Below are 6,710 nucleotides of genomic sequence, written 5' to 3' on the forward strand. Positions count from 1 at the left end.
AAAACCAGGGAGAGACTACTTGGGAAATCTCAGCCCCAAAAGTAAAAACCAGGACACAAACATTAACCAATACCAGGTTAATAAAAAGAAAAAAAGAGAACTTTTATTATTACAACAATATTTATGTTGCAAGCCTCATGACTAGATGGAAGAGTCACAAAGTAAAACACATGGGGAGTCTCCACCATGGGCCTAGAACTTAGTGACAAGGAAAGTAAAAAAACATTTCTAAAAAGTGCACAGATATCAAACCCCACTTCCCAAACCATAAAACAATAAAGCCTAACGAATCTATCTAAACTCTACCCTACTTACAGAAGATTGGAGGGCCTGTTCTTGGAGGGAGATATTCTGTCTCTCTCTCCCTCGTGGCTGGAAAGAAGCAAAAAGACAAAGAACAGAAGAGGGAGAAGCCAAAATTCAATTATTACCTACATTCCTGTAGGCCAACCCCACCTGGCTAAGGAGGTTAACCCTTTTGCTCCCAGGCTGCTGGCTAACCCTCATAATCATAACACTCCCTACTGAGGCAATAAACTTCAATGGATTGTTAATGGGACGCCTTTCAACCCCAGGTCAGCAGTTTGACTCTAGGCTAGCTCTTTAGTGGTTGCCCAATGTCCTAAATGAATTTGAGGGTCTCAGTACAACTCTGATAGGACGCTGATGTTCCTAGCATTATTGGAACTCCTTGCAGTCCTTCAGACTGAATGGACTCATTGTAAATCGGCCTCGCGCTATGGACATGGAACTCTTTCAGGGTTAGAACCCATGAGTTGGTCATTGTGTGAGAAGCTGTTCCTGCTACTGCCCATGATACACATGTTCTGTGGACTAACAGAAGCTTCTGATCGCTAGGAGTGCCAGGTTGTAACTCTTCACTAGCACTACATATAGTGCCATCATTCTGAAAATTCACTTTTGTAGACTAAGATGCATCAGCAGAGCTGCCTGAGGAAGAGCGGGAGTGTTGCTGCAGAGAACAGGACTGCTTTGTAGTGCCTCAGAGCTGAAGCAGCAATGGGCCATCGCCAGTCACGACTGAGGTGTTTTGACAGAGTTGCGTGAGGAAGCCTGAGACGGGAATAACAGGTTTGCAGATCAGGATTGAGATGGATTGGCAGAGATGGGGGGAGGGGAAAACCTTTCACAGCATTTTGTTGTGTTGGGCCTCCCTCTCTTCCTCATAAGGACAATTTCCCCACCTTTGATATTCACAGGAATGGCACCCATCCCAGTTAACTTACTTCTTCCACTGGTCCAATTAATTCATGGGTTTTAACCCTGAGAGAGTCCTATTAATGACGGTTGACCCCCTCTTTTTTTTTTATTCCCTCCTTGCTCCCCTTTCTTCCACTATATAAACCCTGGATTCTTATTCTCTACCCCAATCTGAAAATCTAAAGAAGTGGGTCTTACCCACAAAAGCTCATTACCTAATAAATACATTTGTTAGTTTTTAAGGTGCTACAGGGCAGCTTGTTTGTCATTTACCCAGCCTATCATTCGTTCTCCTCTTTCAACAGTATCAAACGTGGCTCTTGTTTTACAATGACCATTTCGTTATTAAATACCTCAGGGCATTTTTCTCTCAAGCAGCTATTTCCTAGTCTGGTTTTCAGAAATTAAACTATGCCATGAATTTCTGATCTCTCCTAGCTAAAGCCAGGCAAGCGTGTTTGCAGATGGTTTCCACTGATACAGCAGCACCATCCATAGGCCAAGCCGTCTAATTCGATGTGAGTATCCCCATAGATAACAGCAAGTTAGCCACCTAGCTCTCCACCAGTGTTGTTTCAGGGGCAGTTTATTCTGGTTGTTTTGTTCCTCTCTTCAGATAAGGAAGATACACCTGGTTCAATTAGGGATTGTCCATAATTACTTAGAGAACAAAATTATGGAGTAAAAGGGCAGGGAGTGGGACTGAGACTGATCCGTTTCACTATAAAATCTATGGACCGGCTGGGAGACCAGACTTTGCGAATGAATAACTCCTTTAGGAGGGGAAAGAATAACATGCTGCTCTGTATGTAATTGCAAAAATAACAACTTCTTAAGTCAAAACAATTCAGATTATTTTGTGGAAACGCCATTGGAAACACTAGTCATTTCAAACTCCAATCTCTGTTCTACCTTTAACTCAGTTCCATTCTCACAGGCGTCTGAGCAGCTGTCTGTACTTCCATCTTCCTCTGGTAACCCCTGTAACATCAGCCATCCTATTTCACTTAGCTGAAAGTAGACAGTCACCTTTCTGCCTTTCAGATGCAGAAACTCAGCAGTGCTCCAGGGGTACCTTTTCCAAATGGATAACCCAGATGGTGGCTTTGCTGGTAGCAATCTAGAGAATAAAGACTACATTTGAAATTGTGTTTGCAATTTGAGATGAAAACACAGCAAAATGAAGCAGAAGGCTCCTTATTTCAGCAGGGTCAGGATTTCCTTCAGTGTTACACATGAAAAACACTGGATTAAATTAATCCCTGGAGTAGTTCCATTGATTTCAAGCACCAGGGATGAATGTGATGCTATTTCTTGTAACTGGGGCTTCTCCTTTGGAGAACATACTTGGCTATTTGGAAAAAGTGGAATTTTTATTACCATCTAGTTGGTCTTTTGAGCCTCTCTTGCAAACCTTCTTGTTGCAGAATGGTGAAGAGCAGGAAGCCTTCTAACATTTCTGTGTCTCCCTGACAAGCATTTCTGTTCCTCTCCTTACACAGTTGTTTATCGAAACCAAAAGAGCAACATGGTCTCTTCTTTTTTTAGCAAAGAGCTACTTATAAGTGGCTCTAGCAATGTCTAATTAATTTTTGCAAACATCATTGAGCTGGATACACGGTCTTTAAATCTGACTCTGTAGGGACAGAGTTTTGTGCTCTAGTTCTGCCAGTCTCTTGTGCCATCACCTTTCCCTTAGATCCATCAACTACATGAGACAGCTCGCCCAGATCCAGACCTCTACTTTGGAAAGAGACACTGCTGAACTCTCTTTCATATTCAAATTCGACACATTAACACGTGGTTTGAACCAGGATGCAAATTTTCTGGGACACTATAGGGGCTCTTTTACATGTTTGGCTTAATCTAATTCTTGACTCCCCTCCCCCGCCCCTCTGCTTTCTGATTTGCTCACCTTGATAATTTTTTTCTGATCTGTCAACCTTGATTACTGTTTCTGGTTCTCTGTGCCTTAAATATTGAGTCTGCTCTGGTATGGCTCTGGTCTGAAGAAGTGGGTCTGTCCCACGAAAGCTCATCACCTAATAAATTATTTTGTTAGTCTTTAAAATGCTACTTGACTGCTTTTTTGTTTCTCTTAGCAAGTGTAAAATGTGGCTGGCCCTTTAAGAAACACTTTGGCAGGCTCCTTTAAGAGCAGGAGATTCTCCCTAAAGGCAATACAAGGGATCCCCACAGGTTAGCAAAGTCTGTCCCAGGGTAAGGGTCCTTGAACAAGCCTGGATAGAAAGTTCCAGTTTTCTCAGTACCTTTGGCTAGAAAATGCAAATGTCCAAAGGGCTGGCGCTTGATGAGGACTTTTGTTATCACAAGTATCAGAGGGGTAGCCAAGTTAGTCTGTATCTTCAAAAACAGCAAGAAGTCTTGTGGCACCTTATAGACTAACAGATATTTTGGAGCATAAGCTTTGGCGGGCAAAGACCTGCTTCTTATCAAAGTTTCTGCTGTAAAACTGTGAAATCTCTCCTACCCACCATCTGCATAGACTCTGGGCTCATGAGACTGAATGCATGAAGACCAAACTCAGAGAGACCTGAGCTTGGGGAGACGGAACTAAAAGAAGATTGAGCCTTGATCCTGCAGAATTGTGTGAACCTGGACTCATAGCCCCACAACAGCCCCAGGAAGTACTATGTTCCACGTTGCACAGACTGAAAAATTACAACAGGGAAAAGGTGAGGCTCGTGTTTTCAGAGGTGCCCACTAATTTGGGGTATTTTAATGTTTGATTGCCAGCTTGAGGGAGATTAGCACAGGTGCTGAGTGTGTACATCTCCTATTGACTTCAGCGTGCCATATACGCATAGACCATACCACATAATTTTCTGTTGCACACACTTCCCTTTGCTTTGTGTTATGTCTAATTTAGGGCTTAGCTACACAAAGAAAATAGCCAGCAGGACCTGGTGTGCACTATCCAGTGTGAACTATTTTACACTGCCTCCCCCATGTGGACACATACTGCAGACTACCTCTGCCTTGTGTGCATTAGCTTAATATGCTTTAAAAATCTAGAAAGTTAAACTACGTGAAGGCACTCAGGACAGGTCTACACCTGACCTTAAAGTTGATCATAGATACACAATTCCAGCTACGGCAACTGCATAGCTGGAATTGACTTACCTACGATCGATTTACCTGGCCATCCTCACTGAGGGAGCTTGATGGGAGAAACTCTTCCATGGATCTCACTTACACCTTGCCAGAATGAGGAATACAGGGGTCAACTGTTCGATTTTGTGTGTCCCCACTAGGCATGCGAAATCGAACCCTGGAAGATTGACCCTGACTGGGTTGATCTACTGGGTAGTGTAGATGTATCCTTAGTGCACCTTAAGATGGTCCACATGGGCAGTTAGTGTAGAGTAGCTAGCTCACTTTAAATTCATACCTTAGTCTACTGTGCTCCAACTTTTCTGTGTAGACAAAACATTAAACTGGGAAAGATTCTTGGAGAAAGGGGCACACTGGAAAAGAACCAAGTAGAGCCATGGAGCTATAGAAATGATATAATAATACTCTTTCCAGCTCCAGTCTCCTTACGTTACTAAGGGGTTAAGATTCATTCACACTCGACGAAGAGAAGGAAGAATGATCTGAGATTCAGATATAGTAATCAGGGTCCCTGGATTCTGTTCTCAAATATGTCTCGTGCTTCCTATAATCCTGGGTAAATCATTTCACCTTTTTCTTCCTTAGTTTCATGAAATAAAATAGCCATGATTTTCTACGTCCAGTTATGGGTCCATGGTAGAGAGAGTGAGTGAGGTCCTGTGGTTTACAATGTGCAGGAGGTCACACTAGATCAAGGGTGAGCAAACTTATGTTGGACTCCACTTTTCATCCCTGCAGTTGGAAACACCCCCACCAGGCTAATGTAATCCACACCAATGAAAATTTCAGTTATGTTCATATGAAAAAAACCCCACTTTTGGCACATGTAAGAAAATAAGTCTGAAGAATGTAAAATCTTTATAAATTGGTATACTGATGTGAATACATAGACATAAAAACAAAGCAGCAGAAATGTGGCACTGTAAAGACTAACAAAATGATTCTTAGATGATGAGCTTTCGGGAGACAGACCCACTTCATCAGATCAATCTCGTTTCCAATAGAGACTGACATTTATAAGTACAGAGGACAAAAAAAAATTGCAATAAAAACTGACAAATCAAATAGGACTGAAGGAGAGGGATAAGGTGGGGCGGGGGTGTTAAATGTCTTGCCTGAGATAATTACGAGCATCAAAGGAAGGGAAGCAGTCCTTGTAACGCGTGAGGTCACTGATGTCTCTGTTCATACCACGTGTTAACGTCGCATTTGAATATGAATTCCAATTCACAACTTTTTCCGCTGTAATCTGTTTTTAAATTCTCTGTGCTCTAGGACACAAATTCTCAGGTCTTTAACAGAATGGCCCACTACATTAAAGCATTCACTGACTGGCTTATATGTATTGAGTTTCTTAATATCTGCTCTGTGTCCATTTATTCTTTAGCAAAGGTTTTGCCCACAAAAACAGTAATGTATTTCAATATTTTTAATGAGATAGATGAGCCTGAGGCCCAGCAGCTGATTGTGCTGTAAACGCCTTATGAAATTTCATGGCCCCCTCGTGGGGACTTGCCCCCCATTTTGCACACCACTGCACTTGATATTTACAATGGTCCCTTTGGCCTTAAACTCTATGAGCCTCCCTGAGGCATTTAATTCATTTATTATTTTTAAGGTCTTTGAGATCCTCTGATGGAAGGGGCTAAAGGCAGGAGACGCTTCTTACTGTCTTAATAATTATTTTATTCTTGTATGACCTTGTCCACCATTGTGTTGCAAATTGTGGTTCCTTTTATTGGCCTACCTACAGTGTAGGTCATCAGTGAGGCATTGTAGAAGGCCAAATTCCATTCGTGTGTAAGCAGCCTCAGCAAGGACAGAGTTACACTGCAGCTTTCTTCTGTCCCACTAGATGGTGCTTTTGCTCAAAGATTTGACTAGCTACAACTCTAATTTTCCTGTTTTTTGCTTGGTCTCCATTCCTCCCCTTCTCTGTTCTAAACTTACGGGAAGGGGACATGTATCGATGCTAGATGGTGGGCAGTCAGCATCTGCTGCTATTAGACTCTAGCAGCCTTCCACCAGCCAGCCTGCCTTCTGCACTCTGGTTTTCAAATAATATCAATGGTGCTTGCTGTGGTGAAGAATTGAATTCTTTACGTGTTTGCTATCCCCACAAGGAACCAGCTTCAAAGATCAAATCCCCTCCCCCTTCCCTGCTGGTGAAGGGCATTCAGGGGGAAGTTACAAAAAAAAATATCCAGCTCTGATAGAGCCACTCGTTTAACCATCCATTGCATTTCCCTCCCTGAAATGAGAAATTGTGAAAGAGAAGGGGCGATGCTCAGGACTTTCATGTCCGTCTTTGTATTCATGAGGCGAATACCTACTCAAGGTCACTGGTGCTGCAT

Source organism: Carettochelys insculpta, chromosome 16 (genome assembly GCF_033958435.1).
Source record: "Carettochelys insculpta isolate YL-2023 chromosome 16, ASM3395843v1, whole genome shotgun sequence".
Lineage (NCBI taxonomy): Eukaryota > Metazoa > Chordata > Testudines > Carettochelyidae > Carettochelys > Carettochelys insculpta.